We start from the raw sequence: 24,009 nt of genomic DNA on the forward strand, positions 1-24,009 counted from the left end.
TATGGTATGGACCATGTATTTACACCCACCACTTTAACATTTTGAAACCATAATATATTTAGGCCGATAGGCCTTCCTTTGGTTGAGTTTTTTCGTCTACCTTTTCATTCTCTAGCGTCCAACTGGCATCTGGTTACCTTGACAACTAGCGTAGGGTTTACTTGACAACTGGCATATGTTCTCGGACTATTCCTCCCTCACCTGCTTTCCGATTTCTGCTCCTCCTGCTTTCCGCTTTCTCTTCCACGACCTGCTGCAATGATGTTTCTGGGCTCTTCCACGACCTGCTGCAGTAATGTTTACCATTTCTGTTGTTCACCCTGCTCTGCACGACCTGCGTTGCTGGCTAGCTCTCCGTTATTCACAGGGTTATCGGAGGTATTTGAAAAACTTGGTGATTCCATCAGGGTTATCGGAGGTATCAAATGTGCTTTTCATTCCAGCAAATGTGCTTTTCATTCCAGCAAATGTGCTTTTCATTCAGAAGTTGTTCGTTCAGCTGCTCAGAGTTCTCTGGTTCTTCTGTTCAAAGTTCAGTGGTTAGTTCAGACTGGCTTTTCTGATCCCATTTTGTCTCTTTTTGCTTACAGCGTTATAATCTCAGTCCAGGGGTTTGTTGTGGGTTTTTTATGGCAGGTACAGGTTAAATCAATTTTCTGCGTCGAATAAATCAGTTCTCTGCCTCGAATCTGTAAGCCTTGCAGGTACGTTTCAGCTTCAGTTTAGAATATATTGCCATTTTAATGTAAGTTGTAGTTGAAAGCGATTTTGCCCGTTTATCTGACTAGAAACAGTGTTTTGAAATTAGAATCGAAGCACATCATTGTTTTTTTGATTCATCACTGTCAAGGTTAAAGATGATGACTGGGCGCATTTTCAGAATTTACTAGTAAAAATTGCTAACCATGATCGATTGTGGCGTATTGGTTACAAATAGAGATTTTAAAGTACTTTCCTACATAAACTTATCTGCCACCAAGCTTGGATATCTTCCGGATCGATAGCTTCCCTGCTTTCCAGAACAGAACAGAAAATAAAGAAAGCTTACTAACTAGGGTGGAATCTGTTAACTGGAGTCAGAGGAGGAAGGGTTCAACCAAAGTTAGAGGTGCGCTAAGTTTGGGAATCCTAGGGGAGAAAACTTTAAGAGTGCAAAGTGACTTGCAGATTGTTACCATTTCTATGAATAAAATGCATTTTAGTTGAAGTGTTTATGATTTGTCGCAAACAAGTATCAAAGGAAAATTGGCCAAAGAATGTAGAAAACCCATAGTACGGTTAAATGATCTTATCTGGATGCAACTGCTCCCAAAAAAGGTCTATCATCAAGATCTTTACTCGATGGTGATCTTCTAGGCGATAGCTGACTTCGAGTCATTTCTTGTATGTGCTCGATTGATAGGGCCCCCAAAATAGGCCTTTCATCATTACTTCTTGAGGGTGATCTTAAAGGTGATGACTGCTTTTCCATCACACCTTCCGAATTCTGCATTCCTGGCACTGCAAAAACAGGTCTACAATCTGTACTTGGAGGTGAAAGTGATTCTGAAAGTGGTGATGCATGAATTGTTGCAACTTGTTGGTTTGGAGATCATGGAGAATTCCATTGTCTATTAATCCCTGACTCCATGATATTTTGTCATGAAGACAATTCTATACCTTTAGACAGATTTTCTTTGCCACCTTTTTGAGATGAAAGCACTCTGTAGCCATTGTCAACAGGTTCTGTAGGTTTTAGCCAATGTAAAAGGCTAGCATCCACATAGACAACACCACTAGGTGGAGCCTCCCCAGGCATGGCATTTGAGTGACTTTGCACTGCCAATGAGATGTTTTCTTGATCATTCATCCACACTGAATAGGACTGATCATTCATCCACAATAAGTACAATGTTCCACCAAGTACTGTATTCAATCAGCAGCTATTTTTGACAAACAGATTGAGCACCACAACAAATGTCAACTGAGTAGTGTCAACTGTAATAATTAAATTACCCTGGCCTCTCTGGAGTCTGAACTATTTGTACTGATCCGCAACCTAGAAGAACAATTATGATAAATTCAGTTACTTTCCTGATGAGGTCCACAACCAGGGATATTGTCACTGAAGCAGTTCGCTGCGATTAGAAACTTCTGTGGATAATTTGTATCTCTTGTAGTAATTCGTTTGTCCTAGAAGGATCTAATACCCGTTGACTGTGCTCAGGCAGAGCTCGCTCATGTGCTAATTTCCTGTAGCAAGAAGGCTAGGTTCTGTAGGTTTTAGCCAATGTGAAAGGCTAGCATCCACATAGACAACACCACTAGGTGGAGCCTCCCCAGGCATGGCATTTGAGTGACTTTGCACTGCCAATGAGATGTTTTCTTGATCTGTAAAGTTTCCCTGTTGGGATGAAATGGGACTAGAGATCTAAATTTCCCTTCTTTAATCAGTGTCAGCAAATAGTCTCTTATTTGTCCATTATCTCCGTAGGAAGATGAGCTTGCTGTGACGAAGAAACCACCATTGTGAAAATTTAAGCTATAATGACTAAATGACATAGCTACTGAATCTTTTTGAATCCAGTGGATTCGATTTTACTTGCGCTGATACACTTTCTAGCTTGAGTAGCTAGCATAGATGAAGTCCTTTCATTTGGTTCAAATGTATTTCAGAAATATTTGCATGCAGTAAAAGTATTAGTGACTAGAATAAGAATGACCTGACTCAAGTGTTGTCAATTTAATGAACTTTAACTCACTAAAATTGACCTCATATGTCTTCAACCAAATCATGTCAGTTTATTCAGCTATTAGTTAATAGCCCAACTCTTAGTTTTTATTTTAACTTTCAACCAGTTAAACTTGCATTTACAATAATAAGTTTTGGGTCCTATCGAAACCAGTTTTGCAATTTTCAATAGATTGATAGGTTTTTCGCGTCAAACTTGGAATTTCTTCTGTTCACCAAACACCCATACGTTTGGATATCCATATTACCTGCCTTCAAATTTATGTTTGGATGTATATTTTGTAATATCTATTCTATTTGAATTTCCGTTTTGTTTGAAAATATATCCTCTTTTTTTGAAAAAAAGTCAAATGAAGTGTTGTACTCTGATGTTATTTACAGGTGGGGAAATGCATTGAAATAGGGCTTCCACAACTTATTGCACTGGTCTTCTTTTCACAGGTAAGGAATTAACCAATTACCATTATGTGTAAACTTCTAGAGTGTATCTCTCTAGATATATATCATATATCATGTTCCTAGTCTTCCCATGCTTTTTTAAATCTATTGTATTAAATGATTTATAATTGGAAAGATTGTGGCACTAATATGTTGCTGAACGAAACTAACTGATTAAACTCTTTTGTCCTCCCTTTCAGTATGGTCAACATATCAAGACTCGTAAGAAGCCTTTATTTGAGCGTTTTTCCATCATAATTGCAGTTGCTATTGTGTGGGCATATGCCCATATTCTCACTGTAGGTGGAGCATACAAGCATACCCCTCAAAAGACCCAAGCCCATTGCCGAACAGACCGTTCTAGACTAGTTAGTGGTGCCAAATGGTATGCATTCTTACAAGAAGCATGCATACTAATTGTCATGTCACTTCATACAGTACGTTCTCATGCAAAGCCTCAGCATGGTCTTTATTATTCTGCAGGATAAGTGTTCCATATCCATTTCAATGGGGAGGACCTGTTTTTGATGGAGGACAGTCTTTTGCAATGATGGTTGCAGCATTTGTGTCTCTTGTTGAGGTCTGCCTGCTTGCCATATATCAGATATTCTTTCTTCTCTTTTATTTTCTTTATCCCGTTGACATTTCTGATAGTTATCTATGGGTTTCTATTTAAAAACAAAATTGGGTATTAACTACTATTTTGTTTTTCTTTCATAAATTTGCAGTCTACTGGTACATTCTATGTTGTTTCAAGGTTTGCAAGTGCCACACCTCCCCCTCCATCTATCATCAGCTGTGGTATAGGCTGGCAGGTAAGGAAATGGATTTGTTTCTTTCACCCTTATTGCTTCAGGTAATTGGAATATTGTATCATTGTCGTTGATGGAATGTAATGGTCCTCTCTACAGGGAATTGGAATTTTATTGGATGGGATGTTTGGAACTGGAAATGGGTCCACAGTATCAATGTAAGAACTAGGCAACTTGACCCATTTCTGGCAACTTTAGCTGCAACTTGACCCATTTCTGGCAATACTAGCTCTGAAATTTGTCTTATCTTGGGAATTTGCAATGAGAATGCTGGTCTTTTGGGGTTGACATGAATTGGGAGTTGCAGGGTGCTCCAGATATCAACAGGATTTATGATATTCTTCTCTGTTATTGGTGATAATCAACTCAAGTTGGGATATTGTTCTCATTTTGGGGTTTATTCCCTCGTCTAGGATTTTGCATTGCTAATTTCATGTTAATGTGTTCCAGGCAAATTTGGAGCAATCTTTGCTTCTATTCCAGCACTCGTTGTCGTTGTCGTATACTATCTCCTCTTTGGTTATGTTGGTATGTATACAGTGTACACAAATCCTATGCGCTGAGTTGCAAAGTCAGTCAACTAGTAGTATCTTAATTGTTGCCATAATGTATAATGGATGTATGCATAAAACCTTAAGGTTAACTCATATTGGCAGACACTTAGTTTGTACAATGTAATTTCAACATATTAGGGTAAAACAACAATTCATTGGGTACCTATATTGGCAGACAGTTTGTATGATGCAGCTTTAAAATTGTAGGGTAGAACAACAATTCTTTGGGTTTTGCCTCATTTCTGAAATTTTTTGTATTCTTGAAGAGCAGCTGGTGGGGGTCTTAGTTTCCTTCAATTTTGCAATCTAAATAGTTTCAGGATGAAGTTCATCTTAGGCTTCTCTCTATTTTTGGGATTATCGGTACCACAGTACTTCAATGAATTTACAGTTTCTTCTGGTCATGGTCCAGTCCACACTCATGGACGATGGGTAGGGTTCTTACAACTTCTTTCAGGGACTAAATTGAATTTTTTTGGCTAGCAGTTCGTTGTGGCAACATTCCCTTCATTCTTCAAATTTTCAATGTTTTTAACTTTAAACATTTTTGAATGGCTTTTTTAACAATTCAATGACATTATCAATGTGATTTTCTCGTCACCACCTTTAGTTGCTGGTAGCGTGGCATTTTTTTTGGATAACACTCTACATATGGGGGAGAGTTCAACAAGGAAAGACAGAGGCCATCATTGGTGGGATAAGTTCCATTCATTCAAAACTGATCCTAGAAGTGAAGAGTTTTATGCTTTCCCTTTCAACCTAACCAAGTTTTTCCTATCTGTCTGAGGATAAAACTCTATTTTATAGGTGGGGTCTCTATTTTATCAATAGCCTTGGTGCATTTGGAGAATAATTAGAGTGTCTTCAATTCAGAAAGAGGTAACTTCACAGTGTGAAATCTAAGATGTCTATATTTTATATCTATCACTTCGATAGGGAACTACTTTCACGAATTATCTCAAATGGATGCCTCTGTGCCCTGTTCAATCATTTTCAGAGCACTTCAAGATCACCGCTCTTGGCAAGCAACAAAAGGAGAATAATGAAAAGGAAAAGTACATTTCAGACTCTCATAGTGGTCAATATGTTATCTTGACTCCAATTCAAAAGAGGCATGTTGTGCACAGAGTAGTTTATTTTTGTAAGTACTTTTGAAGATGCAACAGAATGTTTTTGTTGTTGGTGCTTCAAATTGAGCCAATGAGCATTTATCTGGAACTCGAGAGTCATATAGAGTCATTTTATAGTAATGATATCTTAAACCCCCTTGCAAAGGCATTAGTAGGAACTAGTAGTACAATTGCTTTCTGATATTCTCCACACATAACGCAAGAATTATTAGTTAATCATAGCACATGTTTAAAACATAATTTTTTTGGTAAACGTTGTTTGCCTTTGAAATAAAGACTTCAACTCCTGTTGACAGGGCACTTTAGGCTTACCATTAACTTTAGCTTCATGATTTTCTTCCAAAATGAGTGCATGGAAATTATTGCAGCAAAAATGAAATGACATTGGAAAAGTAACGAAAAATATAGTACGAATTTTCAGATGGCATTCCATGCAATGTATCACAGATTGCTTTTGGGCATTGTCATCTATTCTTTTGTACTTTTTATTATGTTCTACATATTGGGGATTTTTTTCTTATGCATTTTATGCATCATGATCAGATATGCTTATTATTGTTAGTTTCATCCTAGGTATATACTTTTCAGTTTTTCATGACAGAATCATTTGTAGTTCTCCTGGGGTAGGTAGCATTCACACATGTTGCCACCAATATAACAGGGGCCGCTAGAGTTGCAATATCATCCCCATGTTGTCAACTTTATTTGATAACATAACAACAAAGGGAAATTTTGAACATCCATTGCGTCTACCTTGTTTTTTAAGAAAGTTCTAAGCATTCTTGGATTGAATGTTTGCTTTGGAGATTGTACATGTTGGTGGAAGAGAGTAAAAGGAAGGTCATCTTCTCTCTGTATTGTTATCTCTAGGCCATCACATGTAGAATATTTCTACACCTTTCTAACCAAGTATAAGTTATGTAGTAGTATTAGAACCTGAAAATGTTAGATCCTTGTGTACCTTCAATTGATGCAATGATGCTTCAGCCATATTGGTCGATTCCAAAAAAAAAGGGTTCAATAGTTAGTATATCATCTGAATAGATACCCTCCACGTGTGGGTGCCTTGAACCAATAACATGGAGATGTGTGCAAGGGAACCTATTCAAATGGAGATACATCAATAGGTGGAGCACTCCAATGAAACAAATTCCATAATAAGTTGACTGGTTCACTTCTTAAGGAAGATGCTTGTTCTTTTAAATATAGGCTGGAAAAGGTCAGTCCCTTGGTTTACTTGTTTGCTCAATTGTCTTCTTAAGGAACATGCTTGTTCTTTTAAATACAGGTTGGAAAAGGTCAGTCCCTTGGTTTACTTGTTTGCTCAATTGCTGGGGGAATGTACCATTTGGAGGAAGATGCAAGTATTTGGAATGGCTTACGAAGGTTGGAGTACCCACTTTGGGGCCCCACACATATTTGAAAGTGTTTCTTGCAGTAGCTGGTTGCAGTGGCTAATTTGTTCCTCTTATCAATTTTCTTGTTTTCCAATTAAACAATTGTTTTATCCAATTGGCCGGTAGTGTACGTCACTCACACCTGGTCATTCAAGTGTTTTTTCCATGCAAACTGAACAATTGTTCAGTTTATTTGAGAAGGAATAGAATAGCTTTTAAATATCCTGAGCACAACCATTCAATAGCTTTTGAAAAATATGGTAATGTTACTGGGAAATATAATTAGTGTACCAACACTTTGAAAAGCAATCTAGGATGGAATTGCAAAAATGTCCGTTGTAGCTACATACATATCTACAAATATTACCCTCAGACCATTTTTCCAATTTTTATACCATTTTTCCAATTTAAAAAATCTATCGGCCTCTCCTTGCACCTTTTGGGGCAATTGCTAGTTAACATTCATGGTTATATAACCAATTTTTCTTATGCCTTTGAATATATTCGTTGGATGGTAGAAACATATTTTGATTTTTTATATGGTATTTAATTTTTTTAATTATATATTTTTTTGTTTTATGTGGCATTTTAATATTTTTTTATTTTTTTTTGTGCATGGTAAGGAGACCATTGTTGGAGTGCACGTGTCAGTGGCTTATTGGTCAATCAGTCACCACATAAGCATAGTGGGTCTCATTTTCCTAAATTACTTGCAAACTTCTAAAGATGATAAGTTACTAATACGAACTTAGATTTAAGTACCGTTTGCATCGTCGGAAAGATCTCGACGAGCTCTATGACTTGGTCCTAGTTTCACTTCCATATGACCACTTTTATTTTTGAGATATTTTGAGCCCTCTTTTACCTATGAGCATCTCTGGAGCCACCTGGATCAACAAATCACCGTGATACATGTATAACATAATCATGACAACATATAGAAACATAACACATACCATGACCCTATCAACAACACATACCATGACCTCATGCATAACAACAACCACTACTTCACTGTACACTTGACCACGTGTGAACATTGACATTCGTAAGAAATGTGTAATCAACCACACACTCATGACGACACACTCCACAACAACACCATCAACTTCCCATGGTGACATCACTAAAACTATAACTCGTATGATACAAATGCAACAAGCACATGGACCTATGACACAAGAAACGCATATGCAACCTACATGAATGCATGACCAACATACAACCCATCCAGACTGAAGGGTAAACCATGCTCTGATACCACTTTGTAACACCCTCTTCCCACATCTACTCAAGTAATTGGCCAACTGAGGTAAACATGTGACGAGAGGCTACTATGATTGGATTCAACCTCCTAGGTGACCTTAAGGAAATGGAATTGATGAAAACACATCATACATACATTACACATTAGCTACAGGACCCTAGAGAAACATTCCAACACTTATGGTAGCCAACCCTTGGGTCCCACTAAGGTTTTAGACCTCTTGATCTCTGGATGCTCCCATGCTATGGGCCTGACAGCATTGAGGAGGCTCTAGACACTCTCATGACAAGGCATGCCAACGTCCAGGGACTATTTTGCTAAGTGTTGTGCTAGCATCCCGAGGTTTTGAGCCACTTTTTCGGGCCCATAGCCCAGGTCACTGCCCAAAATTTATTGAAACCTTTAGAATAGAAATATAACAATGAAACAATGATGCAAATGCAAATGATTAAGCAAGCCCTTGACTAGACCCCTACTAGCCATGATAGGCATTTCGTCAAACATATCACAAATATGTAATCTACATGTGTAAACAACAGTTCTAAGCATAGGGGTCTCATACTCATCTGAGAATTGCTAAGAGATATTGATGCCTTAACACTTTAGCTGTAGTTTCATCAATTATTTCATACATACATTGTTTATTCATTTACGAGTAAAAACATGATGAGAGCCATACATAGATACTGTCATAAAACATATACATAATCAACATAATAGCAACATAAATACCAAGGAAACCACAATCATATGATCCACATGTAAAACAGTATAATACTCATAGAAATACAAGGAGAAATAGCCTCATATTGATGATGCAAAATCCAAACTCGGGATGGAACTACCATGTTCCACCCACCGTAGAGCCAAATCTCTTTTCAGCCATTCACCCCCATGCCATATTCCAAGCATGAATGTAGGATCTCATAGAACACATTAATCCAAAACCATCCAGGGCTTTTAGAGGCCACCCACCTCAACCCATCAAAAAGTGATCCACCTAATTGTCGGACATCACAAAACCATCATCAAATTGGTATCTACCCAAGCCTTCTAGGGCTCCAAAGTGTTTGTGGAGGGTTAGGATACAATTGTTGGAGTGCCACGTGTCAGTGGCTTATTGGTCAATCAGTCACCACATAAGCATAGCGAGTCTCATTTTCCTAAGTTACTTGCAAACTTCTGACGATGATAAGTTACTCATGCGAATTCAGATTTAAGTACCATTTGCATCTTTGGAAAGATCTCGACGAGCTCTATGACTTGGTCCTAGTTTCACTTCCATCTGACCACTTTTATTTTTGAGCTATTTTGAGCCCTCTTTGACCTATGAGCACCTCTGGAGCAACCTGGATCAACAAATCACCGTGATACATGTATAACATAATCATGACAACATATAGAAACATAACACATAAGTGCATAACCATGTAACCATCATTCTAGCTAGGTTCCAATCATCAATGCATGACCTTATCAACAACACATACCATGACCTCATGCATAACAACAACCACTACATCACTGTACACTTGACCACATGTGAACATTGACATTCGTAAGAAATGTGTAATCAACCACACACTCACGACTACACACTCCACAACAACACCGTCAACTTCCCATGGTGACATCACTACAACTATAACTCGTACGATACAAATGCAACAAGCATATGGACCTACGACACAAGAAACGCATATGCAACCTACATGAATGCATGACCAACACACAACCCATCCAGACTGAGGGGTAAACCATGCTCTGATACCACTTTGTAACACCCCCTTCCCACATCTACTCAAGTAATTGGCCAACCGCGGTAAACATGTGACAAGAGGCTACTATGATTGGATTCAACCTCCTAGTGACCTTAAGGAAATGGAATTGACGGAAACACATCATACATGCATTCCACATCAGCTACAGGACCCTAGAGAACATTCCAACACTTATGGTAGCCAACCCCTGGGTACCACTGAGGTTTTAGACCTCTTGATCTCTGGATGCTCCCATGCTATGGGCCTGACAACATTGAGGAGGCTCTGGACGCTCTCATGACAAGGCATGCCAACGTCTAGGGACTATTTTGCTCATTGTTGTGCTAACATCCCTAGGATTTGAGCCACTTTTTCAGGCCCATAGCCCAGGTCACTACCCAGAATTTATTGAAACCTTTAGAATAGAAATATAACAATGAAACAATGATGCAAATGCAAATGATTGAACAAGCCCTTGACTGGACCCCTACTAGCCATGACAGGCATTTCGTCAAACATATCACAAATATGTAATCTACATGTGTAAACAACAGTTCTAAGCATAAGGGTCTCATACTCATCTGAGAATCGCTAAGAGATATTGATGCCTTAACACATTAGCTGGAGTTTCATCAATTATTTCATACATACATTGTTCATTCATTTACGAGTAAAAACATGATGAGAGCCATACATAGATACTGTCATAAAACATATACATAATCAACATAATAGCAACATAAATACCAAGGAAACCACAATCATATGATCCACATGTAAAACAGTATAATACTCATAGAAATACAAGGAGAAATAGCCTCATATTGATTATGCAAAATCCAAACCCAGGATGGGACTACCACGTTCCACCCAACCGTAGAGCCAAATATCTTTTCAACCATTCACCCCTGTGCCATATTCCAAGCATGAATGTAGGATCTCATAGAACATAGAAATCCAAAACCATCCAGGGCTTCTAGAGGCCACCCACCTCAACCCATCAAAAAGTAATTCCACCTCACGATCGGACATCACAAAACCATCATCAGATTGGTATCTACCCAAGCTTTCTAGTGCTCCAAAGTGTTTGTGCAGGGTTAGGAGACCATTGTTTGAGTGCCACGTGTCAGTGGCTTATTATTCAATCAGTCACCACATAAGCATAGTGGGTCTCATTTTCCTAGGTTACTTGCAAACTTATGACGACGATAAGTTACTCATATGAACTCAGATTTAAGTACCGTTTGCATCGTCAGAAAGATCTCGACGAGCTCTATGACTTGGTCCTAGTTTCCCTTCCATCTGACCACTTTTATTTTTGAGATATTTTGAGTCCTCTTTGACCCATGAGCATCTCTGGAGACACCTGGATCAACAAATCACTGTGATACATGTATAACATAATCATGATAGCATATAGAAACATAACACATAAGCGTATAACCATGTAACCATCATTCTAGCTAGGGTCCAATCATCAATGCATGACCTTATCAACAACACATACCATGACCTCATGCATAACAACAACCACTACATCACTGTACACTTGACCACATGTGAACATTGACATTCGTAAGAAATGTGTAATCAACCACACACTCATGACGACACACTCCACAACAACACCAACAACTTCCCATGGTGACATCACTACAACTATAACTCGTACGATACAAATGCAACAAGCACATGGACCTATGACACAAGAAACGCATATGCAAGATACATGAATGCATGACAAACACACAACCCATCCAGATTGAGGGGTAAACCATTCTCTAATACCACTTTGTAACACCATCTTCCCACATCTACTCAAGTAATTGGCCAACCGGGGTAAACGTGTGACGAGAGGCTACTATGATTGGATTCAACCTCCTAGGTGACCTTAAGGAAATGGAATTGACGGAAATACATCATACAGACATTCCACATCAGCTACAGCACACTGGAGAAACATTCCAACACTTATGGTAGCCAACCCCTGGGTCCCACTGAGGTTTTAGACCTCTTGATCTCTGGATGCTCCCATGCTATGGGCCTGATAGCATTGAGGAGGCTTTGGACGCTCCCATGACAAGGCATGCCAACGTCTAGGGACTATTTTGCTCATTGTTGTAGCAGCATCCCTAGGATTTGAGCCACTTTTTCAAGCCCATAGCCCAGGTCACTGCCCAGAATTTATTGAAACCTTTAGAATATAAATATAATAATGAAACAATGATGCAAATTCAAACGATTGAACAAGCCCTTGACTGAACCCCTACTAGCCATGACAAGCATTTCGTCAAACATATCACAAATATGTAATCTACTTGTGTAAACAACAGTTCTAAGCATAGGGGTCTCATACTCAGCTGAGAATCATTAAGAGATATTGATGCCTTAACACATTAGCTGCAGTTTCATCAATTATTTCATACATACATTGTTCATTCATTTACGAGTAAAAACATGATGAGAGCCATACATAGATACTATCATAAAACATATACATAATCAACATAATAGCAACATAAATACCAAGGAAACCACAATCATATGATCCACATGTAAAACAATATAGTACTCATAGAAATACAAGGAGAAATAGCCTCATATTGATGATGCAAAATCCAAACCCGGGATGGGACTACCGCTTTCCACCGAACTATAGAGCCAAATCTCTTTTTAGCCATTCACCCCAGTGCCATATTCCAAGCATGAATGTAGGATCTCATAGAACACATAAATCCAAAACCATCCAGGGCTTCTAGAGGCCACCCACCTCAACCCATCAAAAAGTGATTCGACCTCATGGTCGGACATCATAAAACCATCATCAGATTGGTATCTACCCAAGCCTTCTAGGGCTCCAAAGTGTTTGTTCCAACCAAAGCTTCTAGGACTATTAAGTCAACCATTAACTTATTTTATGCTTCTAGAGTGTTTTTCCAGCCAGGGCTTCCAAGACTAGTAAGTCCTCCCACCTAGGGCTTCCGAAGCGTTTGTCCAACTAAGGCTTCTAGGACTAGTAACTCAACCTAAGTTGTTATAGGGCTTCCAGAGCGTTTGTCCAACCAGGGCTTCTAGGAACTAGTAACTCAACCCAAGCTAAAGGAAACATGAGAACCAACCAAAACAAAACAAGGAAATAAATCCACAATCACCATGGCTATCTAGGAAATGGAAAGGCTAGGAAAATCCACTGCCAATCAAGGCAATCCTCCATGCCAGTGGCAGATCATGACCAATAAACCACATGCATATGGCATGCATGCCAAAACTAGTGAGGAAAACATACATGCAACTCGGTACCTGCAAGAAAAACTCGTTGTAGTTGTTGATTTTGATGCCCTCTTGTGCTTTCCTACTCTTCCTTTGCCTTCTTGCTCCAAAACTCCAAGTATTCCACACCCTCCAAGAGTGCTCCAAGAAAACTCTAAATGTCCAAGAGTGGGAGAGAGAGAGAGAGAGAATAATGAGAGAGCTCCAAAACTGAACTAATAAAAGGTTACAAACTGATTCTCAGAAGTCTTTTTATCAATTAGGCCTCTATTTTCTTCATTTTCCATTATTTTCCTTCAATTTCCTCCTCACATGCAACCTGTGACCTTTCACCTCCCTTTTGTCATTTCCAAAGCCTTAGCCATTGCCTTTGCCAATTTCCTTAGCCATATTAATCGAAATGAACACCCACACTAGGATGTATTGCCCAAAATTCAACTTGGAATAAGTGTCTCATCAATCATGGTTATTATTTTCCCTTTATTAAATTTTATTACATGGAATTTTCACCAGGGTTGTTACAAGTGGATACCCTTTGGGGTGATGAGAGAAAACTAATTTATAGGATATATTGACTTAAGATGAAGAGTAACCACTCTTGATAAGGGATTTAGTGAGGTGAGCCCTTTCCAAAGATAAAATTTGGGGTTCAGAAATTCTAAGCACCCTATTGAAAAGGATTTGGAGGATGACAAACTTTTAAGTAGGGTTATGATGACAACAGGCATGAAGATACCAATCAATATGACCCTTCTTGTGATAAAATTTTAAGGAAAGGGAACCATCGAAAATATGAGAGACGAGGACATCCGGGAAAGGAAGAGTTGGGCGTTCTTCTAATTCCATGGTGAACTAAATGTGCGAAGAAAGACTATTGAGGTGATTTAAGAAAGCCTGAAGGCTAGGGAGCCCATGCGACCAAACCACAAATGTATTGTCTACAAACCAATACCAACATTTTGGTTTTAGATTCCAAGAATTAAAGGCCATAGTCTTGAAATGCTCCATGAAGATATTAGCTACAAACAGAGATAGGGAGGAACCCATAGTTGTGCCTTCTGTCTGTTCATAGCAAGTACCTTTGCAGGAAAATAATGTAGAGTCAGACAAATTTTAATGAGAATAATGGTTTCTAAGTCTACAAGCTTAGAGATTAATTCAAAGGATTTTAGAGGTGGGATTTTTGTAAAGAGGGAAACAACATCAAAACTTCCCATGATGTCATCACGATCAAGTTGTAGGGTTTTCACTTTTTGAATAAAGTGGGATGAATCTTTAATATAATATTTAGTATAGCCAACAAGGGGTTGAAGCTTATTAGCTAAGAATCGAGAAAGGCCATATGTGGGGGCACCAACGACACTTAATATAGGTCTTAAGTGAATGTCATTTTTATGCATTTTTGGCCGCCCATAAATTCTGGGGGTGACAGGGTGCCGAGGATCAACTTCTTCTTAATAAGAGGATTAATGGATGAAGATTTAATGTCCTTAGTGACCAAATTGGTGATAAAAATTATAGGATTTTTAGAGAGTGATTTATAAAAAGATGAAGCCAAAATATCCTAGAGTTTGGAATCATATGCTGAAGTGTTCATAATAATTGAGACATTCCCTTTATCGACTTTAATGATTAAGATTTGTGGGTTGTTTTTAAGCTCTTTAATGGCACAAAACTCCTCTTTGGAAAGGTTGGGTTGGGCGGGCGGGGGGAGCGGGGGGGTGTTTGCATTCCTTAAAATTCTCCCACATTTTTACCTAAACTCTTCCACTTCATGAGAAGGCATCCCTTTAGTGATGGATTCAATAATGCACATTATTTCTTCCATAGGTATTTTTGGGGGCGCAAGTGAATAATTGAATCCTTTTTATAACGACTTTAGGGTGGGATAATTAAGGTGGACAGAGGATAAGTTAACAACAGTTGAGGGGAAATTTATAGAGGACGGATTGGATAGAGGACCAAGGTGGGAAAAAGGTTGAGGTGAAGGACCAAGCAATGGGTTGGGACTGATGCTTAAAATTTAGGAAGGGTTGTGTGGTAGACAAATCGAAGGTCTGAGATCGACTTGGGAGCCACAAGGCACGTTGGGAGGTATATTATAATTCAAATAGCGCTGAGTAAAATAAGAAACATTGCTTGCAAAGTCCGCAACAAGTGTAGCCAAAGGGTCCAACAACGAGAGAGGAGGGTTGGAAGAGAGTGATGATGAGAGGGCGAGATGCATTGGACAAAAAATATTGCTAGAGCTATTGATGCCTAAAACATCCTTAGGCATGGGGAAAAAGGAAATAGAATCAGATTTTTTCTTGTTTGAAACTAAAAGAATAAGAGAGTTAATACGAGAGCCATGGCTAGCATTTTGGACTGGAGGGGAAGCTCTTAAGGCTTAAGTCTATATGGCTAGAATCATAGCTAGCACCTGGGTTACTCGTAAGAGCATAAGTGGCCCATGACCAAGAGGAAGAGACATTAAAGGAACCAAGTAGAAACGAGATATTAAAGTCCGCAGACACTAAAGAATGGATCGATGATTGACTTAGGGAAGACGCGATCGAGAGAGGGGAGCTAGAGGAGGTTGACCTAGAGGTAGATAAAGGAGATGAAAGGTTAGTCGTCAACAACAAGGAGTTTGGAGAATTACGGGAAGAGACATTGGAGAGATGAGGTTGAACCATCGAAGAGTTGATAGGTGAAGGAAGTGACTCGATTGTAGTTTCAATTAGATGAGTAGTGGTTTCTAGATCTACAATAGAAGCTAAGAGTGGGGACGAGACCCGGGGCCCGCGAGAAGAAGAATGTAGAGGGTGAATGATTTGATATTCTATTAATCGATTGAATTTACAAATTTATCTTGTAGAAGCAAATTCAAAAATAGATGAAGTTGAAGCAAATTTTCTATGATCAATTTGATTCCAAATATTTGCTAAAAGGATAGACGAGAGTTTTAAATGGAGCTTCATGGCTTTAAATGAAATTTGAGAAAGATCATACTGGATAAGTGTATTTATGCCTAGAGCAACGTTGAGATAGTTTTGGAAAAAATGTGATTAATGTCAGGCCTAGATCTAGATTGACGGATATGAGTAAATGAAGGAAGAACATGTGAATCTTGTCACCTCTTTAAGAAAGTAAGATCGACAACTCTTTTCCACATTTTTGCACAGAGCTTCTCAAATTTGTGAGTCTCATTAAGACCATCCTCTCCATAGAGGTTTAATATTTGTGTATGTATGCTTCCACAACATGTCATTATTATGATGTAGTTTTCTGGATATTTTTATTGTGTGGAGATTTACATATGTCCAATGGTTCAGGTGGAATTTCCACCCATCATCAGCAACAAAAAAAATCTTGGATGATTGGAAAAGAGTGCCATGTCATGAATCGGAAGAGATTAGGCAAGAATGTGGGAGAATTTGAAGGAATAAAAAAGCCCCCCATACCAACCTTTCCAAAGAGGAGTTCCTTTCAATTAAAAAAACTTAACAACCACCTATAAATCTTAATCCTTAAAGTTGATCAAGGGAATGCCTCGGTTATTATGAAAACTTCAAACTATGATTCCAAACTCTGGGAGATTTTGGCTTCATCTTCTTAGAAACCGCTCTCTAAAAATCCTATTAATGTTGTCACCAACTTGGTTACCAACACCATTAAATCTTCATCCATTAATTCTCTTATTAAGAAGAAGTTTATCCATCACCCATAGAATCTATGGGTAGCTGAAAATCCATAAAAAGGATATTCCCTTAAGACCTATAGTAAGTGCCATTGGCCCCCCCCGTGCATGCCTTTCTCCATTCATACCTAATAAGCTTCAACCCCTTGTTGGCTCTGCTGAAATCCTACACTAAATATTCCTCCCACTTTATTAAAAAGGTGAAAATGCTCCAACTTGACGTTGATGACATCATGGTAAGTTTTGATGTTGTTTCCCTATTTACAAATATACCAGCTTCAAAAGTCCTTGAATTAATCTCCAAGCTTGTAGACTCATAAACCCTTAATCTCATTAAAATATTTCTGAATTCTACATTCTTTTCCTACAAAGGTAATTTTTATGAAGAGACAGAAGGCACAAATATGGGTTTCTCCTTGTCTCTAGTTGTAGTTGATATCTTCATGGAGCATTTTGAGTCTATGGCCCTCAACTCTTGGCATCTGAAACCAAAATGATGGTATCGTTTTGTAGACAATACGTTTGGCCACATGAGCTCCCTGTCCTTCAAGCTTTCTTAACTCACCTCAATATCCTTTCTTTGCACATCCAATTCACCATGGAATTGGAAGAACATTCAATTTTTCCTTCCCTAAATGGTCTAGTATCTCGTCTTCCTAATGGTTACCTTTCCTTCAAAGTTTATTTCAAGAAGACTCACACTGAGTAGTATCTCCATTCCCGCTCTCAATATCACCCTACTCAAAAGTTTGTCGTCCTCAAGACCTTTTCAATAGGGCACTTAGAATTTATGACCCCCAATTTTTATCTTCAGAAAGGGCTCACCTCACTAAAGCCCTTATCAAGAATGGTTATTCTCCATCTCAAGTCAATAGATCCCATAGATAAACTTGCTCTCACCACTCCAAATATCCTCTGCCCCTTTCTAGAGCTCTTCTTTCCCTTCCTTATATAAAAGAATCCACTTGTTGCATTTCTATATTTTTATCCAAAAATAACATTAAAACTCTATTTAGACCCTGCAAAACCCTCAAGTAATTATTTAGGTCTCCTAAAGATAGGATATATCCATTGTCATGTGCTAGAGTTTACCAAATTCCTTGTTTATGTGGAAAGTCTTACACTGGTCAAACTAGTTGGTCTTTTAAAGCTCGTTTGAAGGAGCATATAGCTGACACATCCCACAAGAGGCTTTTGAAGTCATCTTTTGCATAACACTCCTTCAAAACCAAACACCTTATCAACTTTGACTAGACCAAGATCCTTGCCTCTGCACCTTTCCAGCCAACTGGGCTCATTTGTGAAGACACTGAGATAGATAAGCACCCTAATAATTTTAATAGGGAAGAAGGCTACAAGCTTAGTATATCCTGGAAACCCCTTATCCACTACCCTTGTACTTAACTTTTCAACTAATCTCCCCCCGATTATCTCTCCCCTTTACCCTCGATTATCGATTCCCTTCCCCTTGGATTGAAGCTTCCTCTCTCTTTATCATTTAATTTATTTTTAATCGCATATTTTAAAGCTTTTAATGTGAATGTTTGGTCTATTCTTTTGAATTTAATCTCATTAATTCAATTTATCATTCTCTAGATTATTATTATTATTTTGTAAGTTCGACAGTGTTGAAGCTACATCATGGTCATGTCCAAGAATACACCTGAATAGAGTACAAAATTGAACCGATGACTTAACATCTAGGAATGCCTTAACAATGCACCCAATCGTTGTCTATCCAAGACCCTAGGGACATTCTCTAGATTAATTTATTATAATAAAATTATTATTATTATTATTATTATTAATTCCTCTTCACTATTTTTTTTTATATATTATTGAGATTAAATTATTATAATATTATTTTTCTTAAATAAATAATTGAGTCGAGAGGCTCATTCTAAAGCCGAGTATGATGTGTAAGGATGTTCATCCATCATCAAAGTTGAAATTTTGTACATATATGCCAAAATAAAAATCTAAATAAATCTATAAACAAAAAACGTAAATAATTGTACAAAACATTGAAGTAATGTTGGCTCATAAAAATATTTGCACTTGAAGAAATTGGATACCTCTTGGCTCATATTAGATCTGTATTTAAGATGGATCTATGTTGGTTATTATTAATATCTTACAACTCCTTTGAATATAAAGCCTAAATCTAATTTATTATGATTTATTATGTTACTAATAAAATTTAATAATAAACTCTCTTTGTCATCCAAGATTTATTCTTATTTTATCACTCTATTATGCATATCTAAAGATTCATTATTTTACTAATAAACTTTACTTGGCATCTAAAATTTAATTATTTTATCAAAAAGTTTAATCAACCTCCATTTCTAGGTTGACATTTAATAAAAACATTTTGTCATTACCATAGAAAAATCTTTTATTACATTTTTTGCTATGGATTATTTAGTTATTCCCATTGTTAATATTGTATTCCAACCATGTTTTAGATCCGTCTAATTTTGTATGTTTCTATCAATTTAGCAATTCAATTCTGTCAATCAGATTTCATTTTAGAGTTTGGTCCACTGTTATGAACAAAGTTCATAAACTGAGAAAAATACTCAAAAGATCTTAAATATGAAAATATCTGTGATAGGACAATAATATATTTATATTGGAATTTACATAATATATGAGATATGAGATGATTTGATTACAAGTGAGGGCTCGCTAATATACCTAGGCAGTTGCCCCTTCATGAGCATTCATGTCCCTAGAGACATGCCTCTTCAATAAATAATTTTGTTTAATTAACTATTATTATAATTATTGTTTGTTTATATTATTTATATATATTTTATTCATAACATTACCTTCCCCTCTAGAAAAGTTTTGTCCTCAAAGCTTACTGATGAGAAAGCATGCCATATGTTTCTTTCTCTTGTAATATTTTTTTCATCCTTCTAAATTCTTGGAGTTGTCATCTTCGTTGATACAAGATGATACGATCTTTTGAGTGTGGTACAAAATTGCCATACTATGAAACTCTTTATCCATCCAAAATTAATCTTTCGTGGAATCTTGCAATTACTAAAAACTTGGGATTAATTGTTATCATAAGATTGAATTATGGTGACATCGACATTCTTGGGAACATAAGTCACTTGTTTCTAGTTTGGGAATACAAATTGGTTGAGATGTTTGTTTTTATGATTTGGATGATGATAATGAGTTCTTGTGATTCGGATGTCGATAAAGAATCATTGTGATTTGTCTCTCCCTTATCATTTGTGTGGCAATTTCTTGATTTATTTCAGGTACTAATGTTGTTGAGTTTGTTATATCACCTTCACTTGGAATTTTTGTTGTTTGAATTACAACATCTGAATATGTTTTTACTTCAGCTGGTTGGGGATTATTCTGAATCGTGTTTAGTCTAATACCAATGTTATGAACAAAGTTCATAAACGCAACAAAATACCAAAAAGATCTCAAATATTAAAATATCCATGATAGGGCATTACTATATTTATATAGAGATGTACAAAACATATGAGATATGATATGATCTGATTACAATTGAGGGCCCACTTATATCCCTAGGCAGGTGCCCCTTCATGAACGGTCATGTCCTTAGAGACATGCCTCTTTAATAAATAATTATTGTTTAATTAACTATTATTATCATTATTGTTTATTTATATTATTTATATATATTTTATTCATAACATCCATCCTAGATTAATTTATTATATCTTAATGTATTTTTATTTTATTTTTTACTTAGTTTTAATATAATTGAACTTTTATATCAGTGTTCAACTTTCCAATAGTGGCCCCTATATGTGGCTTTATATATGACATGGCACTCTTTTGCAATCATCCAAGGTTTGCTTATGTCCTAATGATGGGTGGTGAGTCCACCCGAAATCTTAGACATCTATAAACCTCCACACAACAAAAATATCCATAAAACTACACCACAATCATAAGAAGTAATTATCAGTTAGAAGATCCTATGAAAAATCAACAATGGGTACTACCTGAATCAATCAATATTATTACCTTCTTCTTTTTGGCATGTCCTTCTATCTTGAGGGTTTGTGGAGTATTGATGTTGGCCAATGCATGAGAAGAGATTGTTGAAATAGCCTCTTCTAGCTTTAGAGCTTCTGAAGTTTCCACTCCTTGATCTTCTTGATCTTCATAGTCTATATAGAATAATTTCTTCTCATTGAATCTATTCCCTTTACTATGTTTGTTGTCATAATTGAAACATGGTCCCTTTTCTCTTCTTTCATCCATTTGTAAAGGAGTCAACCTTTTTGATTTAGGAGAGGGAGCATGGATTTCTCTATAGTTATTAATGACCAATTTTCTAGTGGCCATATTTTTACTTTCAACTTTCCTTGCCAGAACAAAAGCATACTTAGAGATTTAAATTCAAATGTATGCACCTCATGTTGGATCCTTTCCTCCAAAGTTTCCATAATTAGGTCTAACAAACTATCCTTTGAAATATTATTTACTCTAAGACTAAACTTTTGGAATTGTTGAATGTGTTGTGGAATTGGACCTTTTTGTTGAAGGCTTACCAATTGGTTCAAGAATGTATTGCTCTTAATATCCCCATAATGTGTTATAAATTCCTTTGTAAAAATGGACCAAGATATAAAAAATCCTTTTTCCTTTCATAAAGCCATTGATACCATATATGTTGGTCTTGCTCTAAAAACATGGATGCAATATTTACCTTTTGTAAGGATGCGACTTGGCATAGATAAAAGTATTACTCCATCTAAAATATCTATGTTACAGGATCATTACCATTAAAATTCCTCATATAGATCTTCTGAATGTAGTAGTTCCTTGGTGCTGACTTGAAGCCTTGATGATGTGGATCTTGGATTGAAAATTCATGATTATGGTTTTGCGATTCAATATTTGCGCTTTCCATATGAGATTGATTCTCAACACCATTCTTCTACTTATGTTCCCGATTTCCTTGGATGTCCACATTCCTTTTAAGGAGACATTTTAATATAATATTTTTTAATTATTTGATTTCTTCCCCGATGGATTTTGTAGAAAATCTGATGTAGGTTAACCCGATAATGCAATATAAATCAAAGCAGAATATTATAACCTACTTCTACTATTAATTGGTGGAAGCTTAAAGATTGAGTTAAACAATATAACCAGAAGAAGAAGAATCAATCGCACAATACACATGAAAATACTTTGGGGAAAGCCTCAACTAAAAACCCCACACTATTGTATTATCATACAAGTGGAAATACATAGGAATTATACAAAGCCTTAGCTCTCACAGCTAGCCAGTGCTCAGTACAATCCTCACAGATCCTCATAGGAAATCTTGGCTTCTCTCCAGCGTTCCTCTTTGCCCTCCAAGCTCCTATTTCCTTGCGTTGTTCCTTGTGGATGATCTTCTCTTACCAAGTGGAAAACCAATCTATCAAGTGGATGATCAAGCCTCCAAAACTGTGCAATCTTCAAGGATTATGCCTTGACTACATGCATGAGTTTTCTTTATAAGAAAACACATGCAACTGATAGTACATTGTCCCTGACATTAATCTCAATTGGGTCTTTCTCAGAATAGACATGCATGAGTTTCTGATGAGGAAATCTTTGGTTAACTAGAGTAGCACTAGTTGAGTGCATGCATGCATCAACTGTCTCTTAAGTCACTTTAGTTCCTCAAACAATTTGGAACTAATTTAACTGGACTTAACTCAGTAAACTGAGTTAACTAATTACAACTCAAATATAACTCAATCTTATCTCCATAATTTAAGGGATAACTCTTGCATGACTTCAGAAAGACTTCTAACTTGAATTTCTCCAACTAATTAATTTAGAAATAACTAATTAACTATTTCCAAGTAGTTGTTGAGACTAAATTTGAATTAATTCACAATTTAATTCAAGGACAAATTAAATTGGAATATTCTTGTTGTCATATTTCAACACTCCCTCTCAACAAGAAAGGGATTATCTTCCACCCCGATCCTGTCTCTATGGAACTCGAATTTACACTTTGACAATGCCTTTGTCAAAATGTCAACATCTTGCTCCTCTATCGAAATATATTGCAGCAACATGATCCTCCTCGCTCCACAGTTTCTAAGATGATGATACCAAATGTTGATGTGCTTGGATCTATCATGAAATAATGGATTCTCAGAGAGTTTGATACAACTATGATTATCACAATAGATCACAGTTGGATCCATCCTCTGATCAAACAAACCAACTAGGATTTTCCGCATCCAGATGGCCTCACATGCTACTTGACTTGCAACCATGTATTCTGCCTCTGCCGAGCTGAGTGCAACCGACCTCTGTTTCCTGCTGTACCAAGAAATTGCCGCTGACCCAAGGTTGAAAATCCCTCCTGATTTTCTCTTCTGATCTGATGGACTCCCTGCCCAATATGCATCAGTGAAGCCCTGTAGCTTCACTCCCTCTGCCCGTTTGTACCATAATCCATACTGAGATGTGCCTCTGAGGTATCTCAATACATGCTTTGTCGCCTTCTAAAACATCTTGGTAAGCTGAACCATCGCTTGACTCAGCTGGTTCACCGCATAGCACAAATCTAATCGCGTGTTCACTAAGTACATCAGTGAACCCACAAGCTGCCTGTACACAATAGCCTCTACCACTTCTCTTGAAGTAGCAACCTCCGTCCTCTAGCTACCTGCTAGAGGAGTCAGCATGGGCTTGCACACCTCCATGTGGAATCTCCTGAGTATCTTGTTGGCGTACTTGCCCTGAGACACAAACAAATCCCCATCCTTCTGCCACACTTCCATGCTAAGGAAGTAATGTATGAGACCCATGTCTTTCATCTCGAATTCTCTTGCAAGGTCCTCCTTGTAAGACATGATCAAATGATCATCACCAGTCAATATGAGATCATCAACATAAAGTATGATGATCAACAACTTACCTTTCACCACGATGTGGTATAGGTTCGCATC

The 24,009-nt window shown here is 37.3% G+C and overlaps 1 pseudogene; it reads left to right on the forward strand.

The window, feature by feature from the left end:
* The first annotated feature begins 295 nt into the window (after positions 1–295).
* LOC149196458 (nucleobase-ascorbate transporter 6-like) lies at positions 296–5,321 on the forward strand (annotated as a pseudogene).
* Positions 5,322–24,009: the final 18,688 nt, after the last annotated feature.

The sequence above is a fragment of the Pinus tabuliformis genome, chromosome 2_2 (assembly GCF_031772625.1).
Source record: "Pinus tabuliformis cultivar Carrire ecotype Pingquan chromosome 2_2, CPIR1, whole genome shotgun sequence".
Classification (NCBI taxonomy): Eukaryota; Viridiplantae; Streptophyta; class Pinopsida; order Pinales; family Pinaceae; genus Pinus; species Pinus tabuliformis.